The following is a 25,972-nucleotide window of genomic DNA, read 5'->3' on the forward strand; positions in this document are numbered from 1 at the left end:
TCAAAATAAAACAAGAAAATGATGCAACTTGTTTTAAAGCAAGGCTAGTTGTAAAAGGTTTTACTAAAAAATAAAGAATTGATTATACAAAAATTTTCTCTCCTGTTGTGAAATATACCACTTTAGAATCATGCTTGCTCTTATTGCTCATTTTTTGACTGAGAATCGAAATAAATGGATGTTAATTAAAACTGTTTTCTTGCATGGTGACCTAGATGAACAGATTTATATGCAACAACCTAGTGGTTTTATTGATAAGCAAAAATCCAATTATGCCTATTCACTAAAGAAATCCATGTATGGATTAAAACATCCTCATGGCAATGGAACAAGAAATTTCATCTGTTCATGCATTCTTTAAATTTTAAATGAAGTGCCTATAATCATTGCTTGTACTTTAAATATGATCATTCTGTTCCTTTATTTCTTTTGCTATATGTCGATGACATGTTAATGATAGTCCTAGTATAAAATTGATTAAAGAACTAGAAAATAACTTAAGTAGAGAATTTGAAATGAAAGATTGGGGTGATGCTAAGAAAATGGTAGGAATGTTTATTGATAGAAATGGAAGTAATTCAATAATTTTTTTGAATAAAAAATCTTAAATTGAAATAGTGTTGAAAAAGTTTTCAATGTCTAATTCAAAACCTTCCTCTATTCCTTTAGCTTCACATTTTCGGTTAAGTAAAAACCACGAACTAAATTGAATCTGAGAAAAAACAAATGAAAAAGATTCCATACTCTAGTGCAATAGGATTTGTTATGTATCTTATGCTTAGCACCCACCCAGATATTGCTTATCTTGTTAGTTGCCTTAGTATATATATATTTAATGCTGGGTTACCTCATTAGGATGCTCTTAAATAGTCATTTAGGTATTTAAATAGTTCTACGAATACCGGCATAAAATTTTCTAAGTGTGCTGATAGTACTAAATTAATTGGATATGTAGATTCCAACTATGTTAATAATAGAGATAGTAGGAAATTAACTACATCATATGTGTTTACATTATGTAGTACTTGCATAAGCTGGAATTCTCAACTCCAGCACATTGCTCCCCTTTCGAACACTAAAGTCGAATATATTGCGACTATTGAAGCTTCTAAAGAAGCAATTTGGCTAGAAGGACTATTAAAAGAAATAGACTTTCTGTAGGAAAAAACTATTTTTGACAGTCAATCTGGAATTCAATTTTGTAAAAATCCTTTCCTTTATGATAGAACTAAACAAATAGATGTTAGTATCATTTTATTAGAGACATAGTTGGAAAGGAAATTATTAACTTAGAAAAGATAGATTTTGAATCCAATCTTGCAAATATGGAAACTAATAAGTGTTTACCAATAGAGAAATTTAAACTTGCCTTAAAATCTTGAACTTAGAATAATTATCTTTCTTTAGTATTCTTTGCACTTTCTAACTTATATATATACAAGTACTTTTCTTGTTTTGCGGGTTCTATTCCGGCAAATGACGGTGAAGAAGCCAGACTCGATTCTGGATTTGGTCCCTCTTTTGGGTCTTGGTCAAAAGTGGAGAATATTATAAAATATGGTCCATGATCCATTTGGTAGGTTTAGCCCAAACCACCCATACCTCTCACTAGGATGGCTCAGCCCAATTACAAGCTTAGCCCATTCTTTCACCCGGTCCACAACCCGACTCGGCTCCTCCTATATATTTACTCTTTTACAATAGGTGAAAATCCTAACCTTATTTTCACTATCTCCTCGTCTCTCTCGCTTCTCTCTAACTCTCCCTTCTTGGTTTTCCTCCTACGCCGTTCTTCTCTCTCTCTCCAAAATCAATGTCTCCTCATATATATATCTTTGATGGTTTTCCGATGGAGACAACGATTGGAAACCTTCTTTCTCTTACTCTCTTTCGATCAACGAGTTTTTTTTGAACAAATCTCCTGAGTGAAAATCTGAGTGATTTGAGTAGTCCTCTTTGGACTGAGCCTTTGGTGGTTTTTCGAGATTAGCACCTGTGAGAGGTTGCCGGCCTTGGTGGTTGTGGGTTTTCCTCTATCGGATTTGGCCACTAAGCCAATCATTTATTTCTTTTCTCGTTTTTTTCTTTTGCTGCTTCTTTAGATCTGTAATTATTTATACATATTTCTGTATTCTTGGTTTGTATAAGGGTTTTCATAACCCACGATTTTCTGTAATAGTTTGTTGGGGTATAATTATTTGGGCTCACTACTGGTGGATTTTTTCATGAAAGATTTTGCTGAAATTGTAATTTGAGGTTTCATAAAAGTTGTAATTTTAGTCCTGTGACTTTATAATTTTGACAATTTTAATCCTGTTTTGGCTAATTTGATAAAAAAATTGCATGTAACTTGCACGTGACATAATTAAATTACAATTTTAGTCTTATAAATCAATTCGTGTAGGACCTAAAAATGTCAATTCTTCTAAGTTATAGACTAAAAATATCAATATCCCCTAAGTTACAGGATTAAAATTGTAATTTAATTGGGTCATACGTAAGCCACGTGCAATTTTCTGGCCAGTTTACCCAGAAAAGAATGAAAATTGCCAATATTTTAATGTTACAATACTAAATTGCAAAAGCCAATTTTCGTACAAGTTAAAAAATGTCACCTCCATGCATTATGACTAAAATTACATTTTACCATTGAGGTTTCACAACTAACAAGGTCTTCCATAGTCTAATTCCACAATTACATGTATTTTCTTGTCTATTTATTCATTGAATGTGCTCTTAAATTTGAAATTGTTAACGTAAATTAGCTTTATATATATATGGTATGTGCAATCAATAAAATAATGACTTATTCATAAAAAAGAAATTATTCATTTTCTGTAATTAGAATCACATATATAGACATATATAAGCTAAATTGTATTTACTGCCCCGTATATTAGGGGTTAGCATTTCAGGGACTCTAGCTAAGGGTGTTGCAAATACAATCCCAAAATTATTTTTTTTTTTGCTATTGAAGGACTCCGGCAACCAAATTTTGCAAATTCGCCGGAAACTACTTACCTGGACACAAATTAGGGTTTCAAATTGGGGCTTTTACTGATATGACGAGGGAATAAAAAATTATTTCCAACTAAGCGCAAAAAAAAAAAAAAAAAAAAGAATAAAGAAAACAAAAAATTATTGCCAACTATTCTATTCATATATATATGTATATCTCATATATAAGACATTTTCTTTTTCTGATTCTTACATTTTTTACTTAGAGAATCCGCTAAGCTTTTAAAAAACATGTTGAAGCTCATAAGATATTAAATCTTATTTTAAAAATAAACTTTTAAAGTGTTTGAATAAAATAAGATGTTAAATTTATAAGATATGAACACATCTTATGAGATATTAGGATGTTTGGCATAATAAGATTTTTTATTGGTAAAATAACTAAAATGAGCATGATACCATTAGAGTCAAATAAGTTATTATTTCTTGATGTATATTAATTTCCTTTAAAAAAATTTTAAATTCTTTATAAATAGTACACATTAATTTAATTCTGAATAAAAATTTAATAGATATTCTTTTTACAATAACAAAAAATAAATAAATTATTACCTAAATTTTTGAATAAAAATGATATATGTACATTCATGCTAGTCGAATATTAATATTGATATATAATTGATATTTTCTTTGTTAAGGCAATGATTAGTTCTAGTTTATAATGCATTGAATTTATATTTTTCAATAAATATAATATCAATACAAATTTTATTTTTATTTAACTATAATAATTAGTTATTAAATAATGAAGTTTTTTTTCTTTTTTTTTGAATATTAGAAAAAATAAATAATAATATATGTTTTAAAATCCTAGAGAGAGAAGGAGTGCGTGTGTGTGCGTGTGGGAGAGAGAGTACGAGTGAATGAATGAGGATATTTTTATCTTAAAACACATTAATTTTATATAGTTTATAAACTCTTATAAAAAAAATTAGAAAAGTTAACTTTTCATTTTTAAAGAGCTTATAAGATTCAAAATTATTAAACACTTTATTGGAGCTTATAAGCTCTTAAACATCTTATAAAATGCTTTGAAGAGCTTATAAACTTAGCCAAACGCCCTCTTGATAAGCTATGGATGAGACAGAATTTTGTTAGATTTTTGTTTGACTTTTTAAAATGTTGTGGTTATGCAATTAATGTTAGTAGTAGGGTTGCAATTTAAGCTTTCAATGCATCTGTGGAGAGGAAAGCTCAACTTGTAATTTTCTTGAGGCTATGCATGACATAACATTAATGAATTAAATTGATAAGAATTGTCCTTAGGGCACTGGATGTGAACAGGCAGGTTAGAATTATACCATACGTACCATCAAAATAATACATTATTAAATATATATAACGTCAGGGAAAAATTGCATAATGTTTGGATTCATTTTCTGACTGTTTTGTTGTGTTTTGTAGAGATAGAGAGAGAAAAACAAAGACAAACAAGTGTGTGTTAGAGATAATATGTATGTTTGGATTTGTTTTTAGAGATAATTTAAAATAAGTATTATATGTTTAATGTTGTATTTTGAGAGACAAAAATTACTATTCATTGTCAAATCATGTCTTTTTTATGTATATTTATGTATATGTGTGTGTGTATATATATATGTATTTATACTAAAACAATTAAAAATACCTAAATAAGGTGCTTTTGAATGATGACAAACATTGGGCATGTTTTGACTTGTCTGGAAAATTATTTGAAAATAAAAATAAATATAGTATTGTATTTTTGGTGTCCTAATAAGCTAATTTTTAATTTAGTCCCGTATCATATATTTTTCTCACATTGCATCTCATATATTAATAAAAATTCTCAATTTATTAGTGACGAGTGGATGATTTTTAGGATGGGTTTTGTAACATCTTTTGTGTTGAATTTAATATTAGCTCAGTTTGTAAGGCAATTTTGGAGCCGTACTGTTTGTAATTTTGCAATGCTATATTGAAACAGACTCTGTTGTTTTTAGTAATTTTAATTGTAAATTAATTATTTTCTTAATTTAAATTTGATAGTTAAATTTTTTTATTATATAATTTATTTAAATTTTAATTTATAAAATTTTTTTTCTAAAATACTTAAGTAAATTAGAGCACAACTAAATATTAAACGCACAATTAATAACATAATATATATTAATTAAAAAAAGAGTATGAAAATACAACTTTGACAAAAAAAACTGCCTAATCTATAGCTCAGCCGAAGACACGATTCTTGTTCCTGTTGGGATTTTTTTTTGGTGGAAATCCATAGAATTGAAGATACATTTCTATTGCCAACATCCATTTTCATTTGGCTTGAAAAACATTCAATTCAATATTGAATGTAATGAAACTGTTTTTCAAAATCAGCCTCAAATTGCAATTGAATGAAATGAAACAGCAATATTTTTTTTCAAAATCAGTTTTCGGTTTGGATGGGGATTCATGGCCATTAATTTTGTCTTCATTGTTGTTTTTAATTGCTGGATTTTGGAAGCCTATATAAAGGCTTGTCTCTTCATCATTTTGAACACACCACAAACAATAAACTTTTCTCTCCCTCTCTCTCTTTCGGCTTCTATATTTTGTTTAAGATTTGAGCTATAAAGTTCTGATTATGAGCTTCTGAATGTTTAATCGAGGTGTTTTTCGGTATAGTGCTAAAATCGAAAGAACTGTAACCGTCTTATCCTGTGAGAAATTACGTTGAACCCGGTGCACTACTGATACGGGACGTATATTTTCTTCAAGGCAAGCAATAATTCTGCGATTCGGTTAAATTTACGACTTCAATTGGAATGAGAATTGTTACGATACAATTCTCGTTGTAAGTTTTCGATTTAAATTTCTTGTCATAAATAACGTTTCTAATTGCTTTATGTTATTTGTTCCAACGTGGCTTTAATTGCTTTTGATTTCTAAATTCGATTGTAATATTTCAAAACGTCGTTTTGATTGCTTGAAACCAAAAATTTTTCCAACAATCTTGAAAAAAATATACAGGTTTTGAAAAATTGGATTTTTTTATTGGAACTGTTTTGGAAAACGCTATTTTCAGACTCATTTTTTGAAACGTTACTTTTTGTTTTCTAAAATACTAAAGATGGCCGAGCCGATTTCTGTTGCAATTTCGATCACAACCAAGGTCGACTTGATCGGTTTGCCAGACAAGTTTTCGGGCCATTTTTTCAAACGCTGGGAACAACGAATGAAAATTTGGTTGACGATGAAAGGATTCTTGTCTGTGATTCAGGTGATCAGACCTGAACCTACAGATACTGATCCCAAAACTGCTAAGATAGCTAAGTGGACAGAAAGGGATCAAATAGACAAAGGAGCAATTTTGTCAGCCTTGTCAAATACGCTCTTCGATGTCTATTGTTCCGATTCTTACACTGCTAAGTCTCTATGGGATGAGTTGGACCAGAAATATAATACTGAAAAGCAAGGACTCGAAAAGTATTTTGTTTCCAAGTTCATGAGGTATCAAATGGTTGAAGATTGGTCTGTAGCTGAACAGACTCATGAGATTATCAACCTTGAGCATGCTCTGGCTGATGCTGAGATGAAGCTTCCAGAGAAGTTTCTGCTCATTACCATAGTGGACAAATTTCCCAAATCTTGGAAAAATTTTGGCATGACACTCAAGCATCAGAAAGGGAGATTGTCTGTGGATGATCTTATGATTGCTATCAACATTGAGGAACAACATAGAAATCAAACGCACAAGATGCCTGTTGAACATCAACCAAGGGCCAATCTTATAGTGGGGAATAGAAAGTGAATAAGATTAACACAAACTCGAAAGCCATCAATAAAAGTAAGGCCTTCAAAAATAAGAAACCAAAAGCAAACAAACCATGCTGGAACTGTTGACAGGTTGGACACTGGGCCAAGCTTTGTCCTAATAAAAAGGCCAAGACTGGGCAGGTAGCTGTCGACATAGTTGTGGGAGGTTCTAGCGGTGCTAGCACCTCAGGAGCAACTGGCGCATATGTATCTATACAACCCAAACTCCTGACTATTTGTGAACCGTATGATTGGTTGATTGACACTGGAGCGAATGTTCACGTTTGTTCAGATAAATCTCTCTTTGTGTCTTATCAGGCCATCAGTGGAAGGACAGTAAGCATGGGGAACTCCAGTACAGCTGAAGTACTTGGGATAGGAAGCGTGGACTTGAAGTTTCCTTCAGGGCGCATTCTGTCGTTAAAAAGAGTTTATATGTACCCACTGTTAGAAGAAACATCATTAGTGGTTCTGTAATAGTTAGGGATGGATATGAGTTAGTCTTTACATTTAATAAAGTTGTAATTCAATAATTTGGTATTTTTGTCGGTAAAGGCTATTTAGACAATGACTTGTTCAACGTTCGAGTTGATAATAATAAAATTGATATTTCTGATTCTATTATATTGAATGTGGAATCTTCTACTCGTGGCATAGTAGGTTAGGTCATTTAAATCTAAATTCGATCAAACGAATGATGAATTTGAATTTAATTCCTAGTTAAAATATTAAACGAAATCACAAATACCAGGTTTGTGTAGAAGCTAAATAAGTTAGGAAATCCTATCAGTCAATTGAAAGGGATTCAGAAATACTTGATTTAGTTCACACAGATATTTGTGAGTTCAATGGAGTTTTGACCAGGGATCATAAACGATATTTTATCACCTTTATAGATGATTGCAGTATATACTGTTATGTGTTTCTCATGAAAAATAAGGATGAAGCCTTAAATAAATTTATTTTGTTTAAAACTGAAGCAGAAACCCAAACTGGTAAGGAACTTAAAAGACTAAGGTCTGATAGAGGAGGAGAGTATGAGTCAAGTAAGTTCAATGAATATTGTCAAACTTTTGGCATTGTTCATGAAGAGACTCCTCCGTATTCCCCTTCATCTAATGAATGGCTGAACGAAAGAATAAAACATTCAAAGATATGATTAACAGTCTCCTACTAACCTCTGGGTTACCAAAGTATTTGTGGGGAGAGGCTTTGAATATGGCTTGCCATATTCTGAATAGAGTCTCTATGAAACACAATACGAGTACTCCTTTTCGAGTTGTGGAAAGGTAGGAAACCAAGCCTCAAATACTTTTGAGTGTGGGGGTGCCTGGCAAAAGTGCTTATCCCCGAACACAAACGAAAGAAATTGGATTCTACGACTGTCAATGTTGTGTTCTTGGGCCATGTGGAGACAAGTTATGCCTTAAGATTTCTGGTTATTAAATCAGAAATTCCAGGCATTGAGGTCAACACAATAGTCGAATTTCGTGATGCTGTATTTCTAGAAGATGTATTTCCTTTAAAAATAGGAATATCTTCAAATGTTTCACTTGATGATTCACTTGCCTCCACATCTATTCCTAAACATGTGAAAAAGATGCCAAATGTGGGGGTTAGTTCTAGTAGTTCTAATCAGACTCATGAGGAGTCAGATGAACCTAGACGGAGTAAGAGAGCTAGGATTGTCAAAGATTTTGAAAGTGACTTTGTCACTTACAACATTGAGGATGATCCGATCACTTTCAAAGATGCTATGGCTTCTTCAGAAGCCAAGCAGTAGAAAGAAGCTGTCAAAAGTGAGATGGACTCCATTGTTTCCAATGGAACATGGTACTAGTCGATCTTCCTCCGTGGTGTACTACTATTGGGTGTAGTGGATCTTTAAAAGGAAACTGAAACTTGATGGGACCATAGATAAGTTTAAAGCCAGATTGGTGGCTAAAGGATTTAAACAAAATGTGGGAATAGACTATTTCGATACCTATTCTCCGATAGCTCGATTGACTACAATCCGGGTGCTTATAGCACTTGCTTTGGTGTATAATCTCCCGATTCATCAGATGGATGTGAAAACAACCTTCTTGTATTGTGAACTCGAGGAAGAAATTTACATGGATCAGCCTGAGGGGTATGTAGCTCATGGTAACGAACATAAAGTTTATAAACTTGTTAAGTCTCTATATGGACTTAAACAAGTACCCAAACAGTGGCATGAAAAGTTTGATAAAACTATTCTTGCATTTCTCTTCACTGTAAATGAGAATGATAAGTGTATATACTGCAAGGTTAAAGGAGATAAAATGATAATTCTATGCCTGTATGTGGATGATATTCTGTTAATAGGATCATGTCTAGATATTATTACCGAAACCAAGTCATTTTTTCAAAATAAGTTTGAAATGAAGGATATGGGTGAGGCTAATGTTATTCTTGGCATGAAGTTGACTCTGTCAACTGATGGAATAGTCATTTCTCAATCCCATTATGTTGAGAAGATAATTGAGAAATTTGGTTATCAAAATAGTAGAATTGCTAAAACACCACATGATCCTTCTGTAGCTTTATTCAAAAATGAAAGTGGTGTTCCGGTTGCACAGCTAAGGTATTTCCAAATTATTGGGAGATTACAGTATCTGGTAAATGGCACGAGACCAGATATATGCTTTTCAGTCTCTAAGCTGGCTAGATACACAAGTTGTCCTGACAAAATCCATTGGAGTACTTTGGATAGAGTATTAAGGTACCTAAAGGGCACGGTGTTACTAGCCATACATTATGGCAAATTCCCTACTGTTCTTGAGGGATATAGTGATGCTAATTGGATAGCCAAAAACTCCGGGAGTAATGGGTGTTCAGGATATGTTTTTTACCTTAGGTGGGGGTACAGTCTCCTGGAAGTCTGCGAAACAGACTTTGATAACCCGGTCTACGCTTGAAGCCGAGTTATGTGGGTTAGATACGACTAGTATCGAGGCAGAATGGCATCGAGGCAGAATGGCTATTTGGGTTATTATCGCAACTTTCCATTATAAGTCAGTCTCTTCCACCGATTGTTGTATATTGTGATAGCCAAACCACAATAGCAAAGCTGAGGAGTCCTAAACACAATCAAAAGACCAAATGACACGTCCAAGTTAGACTGAAGTCTATAAACGCATTTGTGTCAGACAGAGTAATGGGTATTGACTTTGTTGGAATAAAGGACAATGTGGCTGATCCTTTGACGAAAGGATTGAATCTGTCACAAGTTCATAAGTCTAGATTGGGGATGGGACTAAAAACCCATGAGTGATTTATCTACGACGGCAGCCCAACCTTTTGAGTGGAGATCTTATAAAGAAGGTTCAATGTGGTATCAACAAGTTGTAAGGGTATGTTAGAGCACCAAATAGACCGATACTTTGTATCTAGAGTCTGTCCCCTAAAATTCTAGAAGGTGTTGTTACTGCAAGTATAGTAAGAGTTTATCTCTGAATGGGGTCAAGCCTTATAAGACGAGATGCTAGCAGTGCATCCCTGGAGACGCTCAACTAGTGAATGTCGTTGTTTGGCCGCAACTAACGAATTGGGTTATTTCTGAAAACATTCATGAACAGGATCAGGACACGTGGCCTAAGTGTCAACCCTAAAGATCAACACAAAGCTGGTGGCTTGTTGTTATTGACAGACGTTGTCACACTCACAAGTTTAAATTCAAGGCTCAATTCAATTTGACCTGGTGATAACTAACATTAGATAACTTAGACAGTGGTTCAAACCGAAAGGTACCGTTGTTGAAAGCAAGTCATGAAAACTTGAGTTCAAATCTATGAGTTTGTGGGGGATTGCTCGAATCTTTTTTGGTGGAAACCCATAGAATTGAAGATACATTTCTATTGCCAACATCCATTTTCATTTGCCTTGAAAAGCATTCAATTCAATATTGAATGTAATGAAACTATTTTTCAAAATCAACCTCAAATTGCATTTGAATGAAATGAAACAACAATTTGTTTGTTCAAATTCAGCTTTCAGTTTTGGATGGGGATTCATGGCCATTAATTTTGTCTTCATTGCTGTTTTTAATTACTGGATTTTGGAAGCCTATATAAAGGCTTGTATCTTCACCATTTTGAAAACACCACAAACAACAAACTCACATTTTGAGTTTTCTCTCCCTCTCTCTCTTTCAGCTTCTATATTTTGTTTAAGATTTGAGCTATAAAGTTCTGATTAGGAGCTTCTGAGTGTTTGATCGAGGTGTTCTTCGGTATAGTGTTAAATCCGAAAGAACTGTAATCATCTTATCTTGAGAGAAATTACATTGAACCCGGTGCACTACTGATACGGGACGTATATTTTCTTCGAGACAAGCAATAATTCTGCGATTAGGTTAAATTTACGACTTCAATTGGACTGAGAATTGTTACGATATAATTTTCGTTGTAAGTTTTCGATTTAAATTTCTTGTCATAAATAGCATTTCTAATTGCTTTATGTTATTTGTTCCAACGTGGCTTTAATTGCTTTTGATATCTAAATTCGATTGTAATATTTCAAAACGTCGTTTCGATTGCTTGAAACCAAAAAATTTTCCAACAGTTCCGGCCGCCAACTACTGAGATCCATAACTCTTATTTAGTCCGGGCTACTGAGCCTACTTAAGAAGCAGGAGGTTCTTTCCCTTCGACGGGTGCCTATTGGTCCTCCAGTATCTTTTAGAAGATCTCCAACCTTTTCAAGATTAATCTTTTAGACTGGTGCATCATTTAATCATAGCATTCAATTTTAAATCAAGTCGTTAGATATTATCAAACAAACACAATCTTATATGCATTAAAGTTTGGTACAAATCGGTACCAGTGTTGAGATATCATACCTAAAATATATGATTGATACTTATGTTGGATTTTCTAACGGGTTTTGTTCCGGAAGATATTGAATCGCCCTAAAAATTATTGCAAACTCAAAATTTGTCTTTTCTTCTGCATATGACTTATAATCTTGGTAGTTTTGTGACAGATTTTTAATAAAATTTGTTATGGTTCTAGTCATTTGATTTTCCACGAACTTTTCCATTTTTATGCCATAAATTTTAGTTGAAATGGTTTTGTGACAGTTTAGATAAAATAATTATTCACAAAATTTAGATTTTCCTCTAAATATTGAATTTTCTCCTAAATTTGTTATAGTTTGAGGAGGGTTTAGTCACGATTTCGATTTTAAAAAACCATTCAAAAATTGATTCACCACAACAAAAAAATTGAATTTCTTGCCAAATATATTTTAATTTTGAAGCGGGTTCTGTAATAGGTATTTTAAAAAAATCCATTATAAAAATAAAATATAGCCTTGTGGAACAAGTTTAGGAAGGAAAAATATAGTCGCTATAATTTAAAACGACATTTGGGATGGGTATTAGAATGCATATGCAGCCGTGTCAAATTACCATCACTAAAAGAGAGTAGGCTTTTAGAGATGAAAATCAGAGATGAAAAATTATTCGTCAATAATTTTTAACCTTCAGAACATATTCAGAGACAAAAACTATCGTCTTTAATTATAAAATAATTTTATAGCATTTTTTTTATTAATTGACGTTTAAAAAAATATAAGAAAATAAAATTATAAAAAATATTCTGCTACTAATTCCATCTTTGATATGAAATTAAATACAAAAATTTAAGATGGAAACTTTTCGTCTAAGAAACCATATCTTAGAGACGGAATCAGAGATGGAGTTTGAAAATTTTTTTAAAAAAAAAATCTGTCTTTTCTTCTGTTTCATAATTTAGGCTTCTAAGACGGAATTAGATATAGATTTGATTTTTTTTAATTATTATTTCCATCTTTGTTTATCTCTGAATTGTTAATCTGAAATGCGATAGAAGCAAACTCATTAAAAAAAAAATATTTTGTAGGAATTTTTTTTTGTTAGGTTCTTTATTGTTTCTTTTTTTAAATATTCTCTTTTTTGTTCATGAGCCCTGCAATTAGATCATATCAGCCAATTGCGTTCATCTTCGGTGACCTCAATTGACGTTCCATCGGCGAAGCATCGAGTGAAGACCACTTTCGACATTATTTACTGGATTGTTGTGCCGTCGAGGGAGATTGAGGTGGTCATAGGAAGAGCAGGTCATTGGTTTCAGAAGATTCGAGAGGATATGTTTGTTCTTTGTCCGACTTTTCCCTTTGCTCTAATTATTGTGTAATTGGTTCAAATTTAATCATATCAAATTTTAATTAATTTTTTTAATTATATATCCTAATTAAATCAATTAATATCACGGATTTAAGTGAAAATTTACGTGAAAAATACATATCGTTGGGTTTTTACAATGTTTTCATTTGTGAACATGGAGTTCTTGGTAGCTCTCTGACTAAAAGTTCTTTGGGGGATTTGTCTATTTCTTTTTTATTTTAATTTTAATTTCGGAGGGAGAAGCCATCGTTAATTTTCACCTATGACTTTCCTCTACATGAGTATTGAATTATGTTGAGCTAAATACTATAAAGATATATATAGTCACATGTGATGCAACCTTTTGCTTTTCACACTACCAAATATATATTTATATATATATTATGATTAAATAAAATTAATTAAAAAATTCAAATTTGTAATTCGCCAAATGATTAAGGCTCAGGTTTTATGAATAAATTCAAAGCAATCAGTTCGAGTTTATTATAATGAATATTTATCTCATATGAGTTTATTGTAATATCAGTTCATGATACTATGAATATTAATTAATCAAATCAATGGATTTATCAATATATTGATATTAATGTAATAATATATAATCAACATTTCTATATATATATAAAACAAAAAGGAAAGGGTATGGATCTAATATAAAAATAATAATTTATAAATCTGTCCCTACGCAGTCAAAATTTGTCTCAAAATATTTTAATTCCAAAATTGAGTTTTGTTTTGACTTGGAACCATGAATTTCCACCTATATTGTTCGTGTTCTCTATATCTGAAACTAATCCGTCTCTAACCTCTATTTTACCATATAATTTATTTATTATATTTTGTTAAGTTCGTATGAAAATTCATATCTGTAAGAGATCGATCAGTCTCTTATTCGTAATTTTATTTTACTAATCCAGACAGATTCAATCTCTAATTCTGTTTTTGACATGTGAAAATTAAGTAAGAAAATTTTTCGTTTTTGATACCCTATACTCCGATAATTAAGAAACTATTTTACAATACTACCTGTTATGGTACACTGTTCTTGCATTCATATAATAAATAATTATTCATATTTTAAAATATATTATAAATAATAGTAATATATAAATCAATACATTATATTAAAAAAAAGAAAAAATAGAAGAAGAAAATTAATTTATCAATTAATGTAAATTTAAAAAGTTGAATAAATTAATTATTTTATTAGTTTAAGGGCATTTTTGGCTTCACAAAAGTTTGATACGACGATATCATTAACGGTCATCTGTGAATGTAGAAGGACTTTACTTTTTATACAGTAATCAAATTCGAGATCCATATGCTCGGCTCATGTACTTAAACGCATATTATATACGAGTTTATTTTGAAAAGATGAATTTTATTCTTTAAAATAAATGCTCATTCTCACTATTCTTCTAAAGATTAGATTATTATAGATTTCAAATTTTGCTTGGTTTAAAATTTTAGTGTCAAATAATAACTTATTGACTCAATGAAACATGAGTATATAGTTTTACATTTAAAATGAATAATAACGGGAGCCAATAATTAAATCCATTTTTTTAAAATATCATTATTACATCCACATGTATACAGGAAAAAATACAAGAAATCCCATATAATATTGTAAATGAGCATATTATCTTTTTATGAAAAAAAATAGCAATTTACCTCTTGTATTTTTTAAAATATAACAATTTACCTCCTTCTGTTTTTTAAAATGAAACAATTTACCTCCATAGACATGTAGGTAAATTGCTAGTTTCTTTTTTATAGTAGGATAATTTGCTCATTTACAATATTACACGGAGTAAATTGCTATAACCTGACATATATATATACATATATGTACATATATATGCAGAATATTCAAATCATAATTCATAATAAAACAACAAACTCAGATACGATGAGAAAAACACTCATGCATACAAATGAATTCGAATCAATAACTTTATACTTATTTATGGAACATTAGTTTCGACCCTTATGTAATTCCATATTCATATGTTGATGAGATGGGAACATTTAAATCGTGTTGTCCGCGACACATAAAGTCCTCACGTGGGCCATTTTCGTGCGAAAGTATGTAATAGCAGCATACATATGTTGATCGATTGGCATTAATAGGTAAAATTAATAAATGCACCTTGTCTAATATCAACACTACCAAAAATTTCATGCATTTAATCAGAATAATGTAAGTGTTCAATTATAACATAAAGTTGTGAAGTCACTATAATTAGGCATGAATTTGATAAGTTTAGCAGTTGGATTGAGGGGTAAGGAAAACTTAAACTATACACTCATATATGTACATTTGATGGCGATCAGGTTGACGAGATTGAGGTCCTATGACTCTAAAGTCGTGTATTGGAACCCCAACAACATGTGGGATACTGTACTTTAATAGAAGTGTTGATTAGATATAGTTATCTGATAATGATAATTTGTATATAAATGTTATAAAACAAAAGAGAATAGTAGTTCCTCGCTTCCACTTTAAAAAATATATATATTATGATAATATCAATCACGAAATATCAAGTAATAATTCTGAAAAATTGTCATTGAAGTGTTATAAAAGTGGCAATAATTTCGATTTCATCACAATATAATTATTAGTATAACAAGAATTGTGCATAGAGTTGTCAATGTAAATCAGTAGCTGTCGTGACACCATTCCTGCATGCATTTAACAAATAATCTTTCACATGTTAAAATATATTATAAATAAGAATAAAATATATTAACCATGGCATTTCAATAAAAAAAAAAAAAAGAAAGAAAGAAAGAAAGAAAATGAAATCAAGTTAAGAGTGTGATCGGCACAACAAAATAATTAGTGTAGTGGTGTTGCAAATATCATTTGTGATTGAAAAGATCCTTTATATATATTAGTATGAATTAGTATACTTTTAGTGTAAATTATATTTTTGATCCCATGAGTGGACCTATTTTAGATTTTAGTCCCACGCTCAAACCAAATGTTTCGGGAGTTGGCCATTGATGTCAAGCATGACACATAAACGAGGGAAATCCAGTCTCGTGCATGCGCGTGTGATCGCATCCGGGTAAAGAGGCCGTTCAATGCCACTTGCCACCGTACTCAAGCCATCATTAGTCCATATTCAACTGGCAAGTGTCAAAGTTTAATCCAAACTGGCACTTGGGTATGTTTCACCATACGTAGGACCATGCCCGGCTCCATTTCTGCAATACGATTGATTGTCCTTGGAACAACCATGGTCCGCCTTCTATAACTTCTTCCATTGCCATTATAGTTTTGAATCGGAAGAAGAAAAATCCATTTGTTGTGGCCGTGACTTCTATTAACAATGGCCAAATAGATTTGACATAGTCCTTTACATGATGAAAATACGGTCTTTTGCCCAAAAAATAACCCATTGCTGTCACATTCCAGCGACGTGAACCATATCCAACGTGGGTCGTACAATAATTTCGCCATTTTGCATCATTGGTGGAACATAAGTCAATATTTTTCGAGACGAATTATAGAAAATATTGGCAATTTTATCATAATAATTCATGAATTCGAACAAGGTTGAAGTGGCACATTACCAACGAAGATTTCGGTGGGCGAAGATGTCGGTAATTGTGGCGTGGCATCTGCAATCACGTCCACTGGTGCAACATCAACAGAAACAGCGTCGGCAGTAGGCAGTTTCGAGCATCATCGGCGGGTGAGCAGTTACAACAGCTGTTTTAACGGCCGAAGCTGCTGCAACAACGACTTTGGCAATTTCAGCTCGTCCAGTCGCTGGCACCATCTGTACAGTGGCTGTAGTATTCATAGCAGGGATAGGCGACGAAATCCAAGTAGTTTTCGGCCAGCAAACAACACCCAGTCGCGAAGCGTTCTCGACAAATGAAACCTGCAGTGAAGGTTGCTAATTTTCTTTCATCAATGGACGATTCAGAGTCGTGGGAACCTCCATCATCATCATCTTCGATTCTCTAATGTTCTGTATCTGATCTGGGCTAGGAGTAATTGGCTGCGCAACCATGGCAGCTTCATCTCGCGCCGCTAGCACCTCCACAGAAATCCTAAGATTCAAACCTACAGCAGCCCTATTTTCAGAGATCTGCAGCAACGGTGCCAAGTAAGGAGGATGCTCCGCCGCTTGTTCAGCCATCAAGCGCACCAAACGGCGAAACAGCAGCTCCTGCGAATTCCTGTCACCTTCTCCATATTTCGCTGTCCAACGCCGGTGGAGATCATTCAGTGCATGAATAGATTCTTCATCCCCTTTGTCGATTACTCTATTGGCCAAAGCAATAAAATTTGCAAACTGAAACTCCATAGGGGACCGATTAATCGCGGGCGCATCTTCCCCATCCAAACTGTCATCGATCACTGCTGCGTTGTTGTTGTTCGCCTGCCCTCCATGTTCGTCAACAACATTCCCCAACTCGTCACTGTCTATCCCCACAACCGTATCGTTTTCATCCTCGTCGATCGCGGCGTCAAAGTGAATTTCGTGTGAATTGTGTGTATTTTTAGGTGTAGTAATGTGTGAAAGAGAATTAGGAGAGTCCATGTTACATTCACTACTAATTAATCTTTATAAAATTACATTTACGACCTTGTTTAATGACCATCAAATCTGACTTTAATTTATGGTTCAAATTTAACTAGTAAAACAACGGTGCAGATTTACTTTTATTTCAACCGGCACTTACAATTTAAATATATATTGAATTTAAATTATATATAATATATATACAATTAAAAATATATAGTTTTACATGATTAAAAATCAAACATATATATATAATATACACGGACAGAGGAGGGGGGAGGGACGACGTTGGTGGCAAAGGAAAGGGGATGCTCTGGCAGCGGGGAGGCGCGCAAGGAGGGTGTTGGTGGCTGGGGAGAGGGGCGACGCGTAGATAGGGAAGGGGAGAGCAACAACGTTGGTGGCAGGGGAGAGGGGAGACCGTGGCAACAGGGAGGGGAGGTACGCAAGGAGGAAAAGTGAAGGGGAGGAGGCAACAGGAACTGGAGGGAGGGTCTAGAGAGCGGAGGCAAAGGTGGCGACGACGGCTCTATGGAGGGGTGGATGGGTTGGTATTAGGGATGAAATTTTTTTTAAATATTAATATATATATATATTTAATATACTCATTATCATTATTTATATATAATTAATAATTTATATAAATATATAAAAAATAATATTTTATCTTAAAATTAATCAAGAAACACAATAAAGGTTTATGCACTACATTCACCATTGTAAAGGGGTAACTTGCTCTAATTTAGAAATACAGGAAGATAATTTTGTATTTTTTTGTACAGAGGGGTAGTTTGCACATGCTATATTACAATGGGGTTTCTTGCATTTTTTTCTGTAAATTAATAATTCTATAAAATTATGAATATAACTCGGACGATTTAGTAAATATGATTCTATTATTGTTTGCTTCTTCTTAAAATTTAAATCTAACTATATTTCATCTCTAACTTTCCTTATTGCGTCCAGAAACTCTAGTTTTGTGTTCTAATATGGTAACAAAAAATTGCAAAGTTGTTGTTGCTATGAGTGCTTCCTTCCTTATTCACAAAGGTATTGTATCATTGTTGGGGTTTTTTATCCTCAATACAATTTTGAAGAACACCAGCTCTAATTTTTTCTAAACTTTGAACCTCTTAACATGTATATGTTTAATTCATAAAGAGTAATGCAGGTTTATTGAATCAAATTTAAATTAATAAATTATTAATTTATTGATTAATAAATACCTATTTAAATTAATAAAATTACATGGCCTCGATATTATTAATTTTTAAAAGATTTTACTGTGTAGGCATATGTATTAAATATAGGAAAAAGTATTATTTTAGTCCATTAAGTATGCTTAATTTTAAATTTAGTCCGATAACTATGTCCATTTTGTTTAGGTCCAGTAACTTACGAAATTGCTTACTTTTAGTCCTCTGGCAGATTTTCGGACAATTTTACCCCTATGAGTGTATATGGACTAAAACTGCCTTTCAAAAGTTGCATAGGGGTAAAATTGTCCGAAAATCTGTTAGAGGACTAAAAGTAAGCTTTTCGTAAATTACTGGACCTAAACAAAAATAAACATAATTATCGAACTAAAATTAAAATTAAGCATATTTAGCGAACTAAAATAATATTTTTCCCTTAAATATATGTAGGTGAGTAACTATAGGTATAGCAATGAGGTTGTAGTGAGACATATTTTAATCTTTAAACACTATTCCGCCTAAAATTTGAAGAGTTTTAAAATTGTATAATTGTCGAAAAAAATTATATTTTACGTCCCATAACTTTAATTATTTGCAATTTTGATGATAAAATATTATTGAAGTCACCAAGTTGTAACCTTAACGAAAAGGTTATGCAATTTTCGTTCCAAGTGACCACTCTATTAATTTCCTCATGGAACATGTGTCGCTCACATGCTCGTTAAAGTTGAACGTGCATGGATGAAAAGTCATGTGAACAATTTTGTAGGGAAAAGAACAGGTCCGAAAAGAGCCAAATATTGCCTCTTTCCCATCCTTTTCTTCCTTGCAAATAGCAAACAACGATCAACATTTTCAATCAAATTATGAAGATTTTAAAAACAAGGTTTCGAGCAACAATAGATGTTGATGGATCTTTATTGTGCTACTAAACGACTATATGAACATGAAATTGTATGTTCTTCTACTACCAAAAAAATTGAATTTTTCCCCGCATTATAACGACTATGATTTAAAAATCATGATAAATCAATACTATCCACTATGCTCAAACAAAATCGATACAAAAGATTAAGTTAGGTCTATTTTATTTATAGTCCCGTAACTTATAAAACTTAGCACTATTCTCCACATCCACCATTTTGTTGACCATTTAAAGGCGTAGGTCACATGCCTAGTATATGACAGTTAAGTATTTTTGGCTAGAAGGAAAATTGGGCCTTCTTCCAACAGTAGCATATGAATGCTCTATTTCGCCTACTTGATTCACTTGAGGAAGACATGATTCTTTGTATTGCCAAAAGTGGTCACAAGCTGGGAAAATATAAATGTTAATTTTTCGTCCAACAAAAAATACTTAATGCCCACGTGTTGGGCACGCGGTCTACGCTGTTAAATTATTGACGGAGAAGTGGATGACGACCAAAGTGATAATTTTTGTAAACTAATGCAGTACAGGTACTAATCCCGTGATAAAAAAATGAAACAAGCCTAACTTATGGGACCAAAAAATGTTATTTCATCTTACTTAATACAAGATATTTACTTGCTGATGAATTTAGCAACCAAAATTCATTTGTTAAGAAATTTAGAAGAATTCTTAACAATATATATCAAATAATGTAGATTAGCAGGAGGGAATTTTATTTGCTAATTAACTCAACATTGATTTTAGTATAAATTTTTTCGTAGCTATTGATCTATTTTTTTTTTTTTATAATGCAATAAGTGTGTACAATTAAACATAAAACGTAAGCATAATGTTCGGTTTCAATTTTGCTTCATCTCCGAGATGGGTCAAAACATGGACAATATTTACCTTGATTTGTTTTGGAAGTTTTTGTGGTGTTTTGAAATGTTTTTAAACAGTACCTCATTTGTTTTTTGTCAAAATAAGTTTACACTAATTATAGGCCTTACAACTAAAACTATTATATACATACTCATACATATATATAATTATATATAAAAAAAGACATGATTTGACAATGAACAGTATTTTTGTCTCCTACTAAACAACATCAAACATACCATACTTATGTCCAAAAACAAATCTAAACATACACACTATCTCTAACACATACTTATTTATCTTTGTTTTTCTCTTTTTATCTTCACAAAACACATCAAAATAAGTTAAAAATGAAACCAAACATAGTGAAGAAATTTTTATTACAATAGGGAAATATCTTTCCAGATAGAATTCAACTCAAACGCTTTTCATATTAATTATCAATAATTCCAAAATCAATAAGTTAAACTACTATCTTCAGTTAAACGATTTAATTCCTCATACAATTCTTGAATTTTCTTTTATTATAAATCATTTATATTTAATGTACATTATATATTAAATATAATAAAATTTGAAATGAAAACTTGGGAAACGTATTATTTTAGTACGCTAAGTATGCCTAATTTTAATTTTAGTCCGATAATTATGTCCATTTTTATTTAGGTCCAGTAACTTATGAAATTGCTTACTTTTAGTCCTCTGGCTGATTTTCGAACAATTTTACCCCTATTAGTACATATGGACTAAAACTGCCTTTTAAAAATTGCATAGGGGTAAAATTGTCCGAAAATTAGCCAGAGGACTAAAAGTAAGCAATTTCGTAAGTTGCTGGACCTAAACAAAAATGGACATAGTTATCGGACTAAAATTAAAATTAGACATATTTAGCTAACTAAAATAATACTTTTTTCTGAAAACTTGGAAGAACTTGAGAGTAGAATGCCTTGCTGGTAGGTGAAATGATCACAGGCCAACCAATTCCCTCCATAGGATTTTCAAACCATCAACTCATCATCATATTCACTGTGAATTAACAAGTCAAGAACCAAATCTGCATGCCCAATTGACATTTGCACAATGCAATTTGGCTTCTTAATTGCACATGTGAACCGGTTTGACTTTTGCCCAACCTCTACAAGTGGGAATGGTCATTAATTACTAAAAAAAAATAATTATTTATTTAGTGTAAAACCATCATATAATAAGAATTAAATCATATCAAACATAGAATTTATACGATATACTAATTCAAAATAATTCACACAATTTACTACTTCGACATTCACCATATATAAGAAACTTCCAAACTATGTAGTAAATTAATTTATACTGAGTATAGAAACATCAAATAATATGAATTAAATCGTATTGACAGTAAAATTCATAATATATTAATTTAACACGACCAACTCCATATAGCGTTTTACGGATAATCTAGAGTTAATGAATGTTATATAAATTGAATATATATTGAGTGTGAATTAAAACATGATGAATTAATTTGGATAAATAATATTTTTTATCTCATTCATTACATAACTTATAAAAATTAGCACTTTTGGTCCTCATCCACTGTTTTGTCTACAATTTAACGGTGTACAGCACGTGCCTAACATGTGATCGTTAAGTATTTTTTGCTGGAGAGAAGATTGATTTGTTTTCTAGTTTGGGCTGTTTTTGGAGAAAAATATAACTACTTTGGAGGGAAAAAAGAAATTTTGAAGGAAATTAGAGCAAAAAATATAGCAATTTCTCTCTTCTCTCACAAAAATTAAATTATATCCTTCCCATATTCTACAAGTTGAAGCCAACGAGAAGCAACATAAAGCCATGTCTTCCACAAGTGAATCAAGTAGGCCAAATGAAACACTCATATGCTACTATTGAAAAAGGGCCAATTTTTCCTCCAACCAAAAATACTTAATGGCGACGTGCTAGACACGTGACCTACATTGTTAAATTGTAGATGGAAAAGTGCATGAGAACCAAAAGTGCTAATTTTTACAAGTTATAGGACTAAAAGTACTAATCCCGTAATAATAAGATCAAAAGTGACATAAACTTAACTTATGAACGAAAATATTGTTTCCCCAATTAATGAGAATCGAACCTAAAATTTATATTTTACTGATGTAATGTAATTCACACCTTTCAATACCTGTACACCCAATATACATGTATGGATTATCCAGCCCCAAAGATGGAGAAACACACACACAAATTAATAAAGGAACAAAAGTCCCTCATGAATATGAACATGATCATAAAAATATAGATAACAAAGCAAAAACAGCACCCTTTTGGGCATTCTTTATGAATTGTCATGAGAGTGCATAAAGAAATGGTTGATGGCTAGCTCGAAAATATATGAACATGGAAACTTTTTTCACATAGAAGAAAGTGATGGTTTGAACTTTGGAGCATGAAAGGAAGCTTCCCTTTTATACTTGAGACCAACATTTATGATGAAGGTGCAGTTAAGCTGGCATGGAAGGTGGAGCAAGTCATGAGAGCCCATGTTCTCCCACTAGAATTTTAGAATGAAACAGCTAGCTATAGCTACCTCACCAACCTCTATATCCATATATATATATATATACTAATGCATATTTTATATAAAACTCTAATATATGTAGAGTCATGCATGGACTATTTATATTTTACATATCCATCAACTCAAGGACTAAGTTGTCTATGGGCTCATCCTATTCATATATGAGATAATTTGAAAATGAGAAACTTGCAAATTTAGTTACGTAAGTATAGGATGGCGATTTTAGTCCTCTATGAATTTATTTTGATATTTTTATGTAATTTTAGAAATTTTACATATTAAGGACAAAAATGACTGAAATTTTGCTAAAATAGCTGGAAAAGTGCATATGACGTGCATGCATATGACAATTTAATTAGGGGTACTTTTCTGGCAACTTTAATAAATTCTGGTTATTTTTGTCCTTAGTATACAATTTTTAAAGTTACAGGAGAAAATTGCCAAAATAAATTCTTATTGGAACTAAATTGTCATCCACTATACTTAAAAGACTAAAATTGCGATTTTTCCAATACTTGCCTTAATTTCTTCGTATATAAAATTAATTCTATAGAATACCGATCAGGACAACATATTTCTTTGGTTGTATTGCAGAAGTTTTGAGCTGCTTTGAAATGTTCGATTTGGGTCATAATTAACTGCTATCCGAACAGTAAACCCTTCATCACATGAGTCCCATTGAGATACAAAATGCACAAGAAAAACCAGTCACTTAAAATTAAAAATAAAAAGAAACAAGGCAATTACTACTTATTATAAGAAAGATTTTTTTTAATCTAAAAAATTGGTTCTAGACCGTATCGCCCGACATTAAATGACTAATTTATCCCTTATTATCACATTATTTTTATAGCGAAAATTCTTAATCAAATTTAATCTTACCAAACTCGATCAATCAAATCATATCATAATGCTTGAACGAAGATTTTTCTCTTCATATATACATACAAAAGAAAATTAATTTTTATTTTAAGGGCGGGGGGGGGGGGGGGTGGGAATAGAAAAAAGTTGGATGATCATCTTGGTCCCATTTTCTTGGGTAAGAGTAAAACTTTATATCCAGCTGTTGTTTTTTTCTTTAGTAAACCCTAATTGACAGAATCATGTGCGTTGAAGGAGGGTCTTGCATTTCTATCTAAAAAGTCTAAGTATTTATATTACTCATGTGGCTATCAAATTCTTGATATAGAATTGAAGAACTATACGTACAGACAACCTGAGGTTGGCTTTGGACCCCTCGCACTTACCCTTTTTCTTCATGTATTAAATTTATGTGGTAGGGTTCCAGGCTTTTATGGTTGGTCTATTCTGCATGAGATTATGCTTTTCTTTTCTTTTCTTTCTTTTTTTTTTAATTTTTTATTTGGAATGAAAATATATGTAGAATATTTCATCTATATTCTAATTTTGATCTTCTTTCTCTCTTTATTCTTTTTCCCCATGTGTTTGATTGGAAATTTGAGTGAATTTCGGAACTCAAGAGTTGTAAATTTTACTATTTTTGACATATATATATGGGATTAAAATGTATTTTCGGCCATGTAACTTAGGTTATTTGGTATTTGGAAAAAAATATTTGTTTAGTTATTTAAATTTGTCTGCTATTAATTTTAGTCCTTTAAGTTTACGCGTTTTAGTTTTAGTCCTGTAACTTTTATAAATGTGTAATTTTAGTCATGTGACTCAATTTTGGATAATTTTATCCCTGCACAGCTTTTTAAATAGCAAATTTAGTCCATCTCCATCCATTTTGCATCTCATAACTAATGCTCTTATAGAAGATATTAATTTATGGAGATTTCGTTTTATATCGAAAGCATGTTCGGCCTTTAAGAGCATTACGATGCACTATTAAACTTTATCATCAGAAGGGCAAAAAAGTCCTAAATTAAGCTAAAAGAACGAATCTACACAAAATTGATAGATTAAGGACTAAATCTAATATTGTCAAAGTTAAAGAACCAAAAGGAATTCAAGTCAAAGTTATAGGACGAAAATCTTTTTCTCTTTGGTATATTTATTTTTTAACTTTTTAAGGTAGAATTTTGATCTTACATCTTTTTAATTTTGAAATTTAGTCCTTCTCTCGATGGAGTTACCTCCATTGGCGAGAGGGTGAACTCCGGCAAATAAAAAGGGTCGAAATCCTGAACATTAATAAGATATAGCACCGAAATACCATCCTAACAAGTTTAAGGATACAAAAGCTGGCAAAAATAATCCAATAGGAACAGTAACCCCAATTTTAAAAGGTCACGTAAAATACACATGTATTTTTTCTGTGAGAATGGTGAACAACGACGAAGAAAAAGACTAAAATCACGAAAATTAAAAGATGCAGGACTAAAATACTATGATAGGAGCTTAAAGAACGAAAATGTTAAATGACCTAAATTATGAGATCAAAAATGTATTTAGGCCACAATAAAATGTTTAGTTATAAATATAATGATAATTTCAAATTTTCTTATTGAGAATATATATTAAGTGACAAAATTATTATAAACAAATCTAAAAGGTTCACAAGATTGGGGCAAGTCGTTTTCAATTTTGGTTAACGACTTGGAGTTGTTACTTGAAGTGAGTAAGACTCCACGTATCTTTTAGTAATTTTTTATAATTAATTATTTAATAATTAATAATTTATAAAATATTTAATTATTTTTTTAACGATATACTAAAATGTTTTAATTAAACAATGTCATATAATATTATGTATTTAGGAGTGTTTATTCGGTAAAACCAAATCCAAGATGCTATACTGAATATCGAATTGAAATAATTCGTTTGATTTCAGTAATTATTGATTTTTTTTATATTTAGGTTGGATATTCGATAAATCAAAATTTTAGTCAAAAATATGAAATATAGTTAGAAATAATTTTCTTCACAAATGCTCATACTTTTTATTAA

This window comes from Sesamum indicum, linkage group LG3, assembly GCF_026168435.1.
Source record: "Sesamum indicum cultivar Baizhima isolate 11 linkage group LG3, ASM2616843v1, whole genome shotgun sequence".
NCBI lineage: Eukaryota > Viridiplantae > Streptophyta > Magnoliopsida > Lamiales > Pedaliaceae > Sesamum > Sesamum indicum.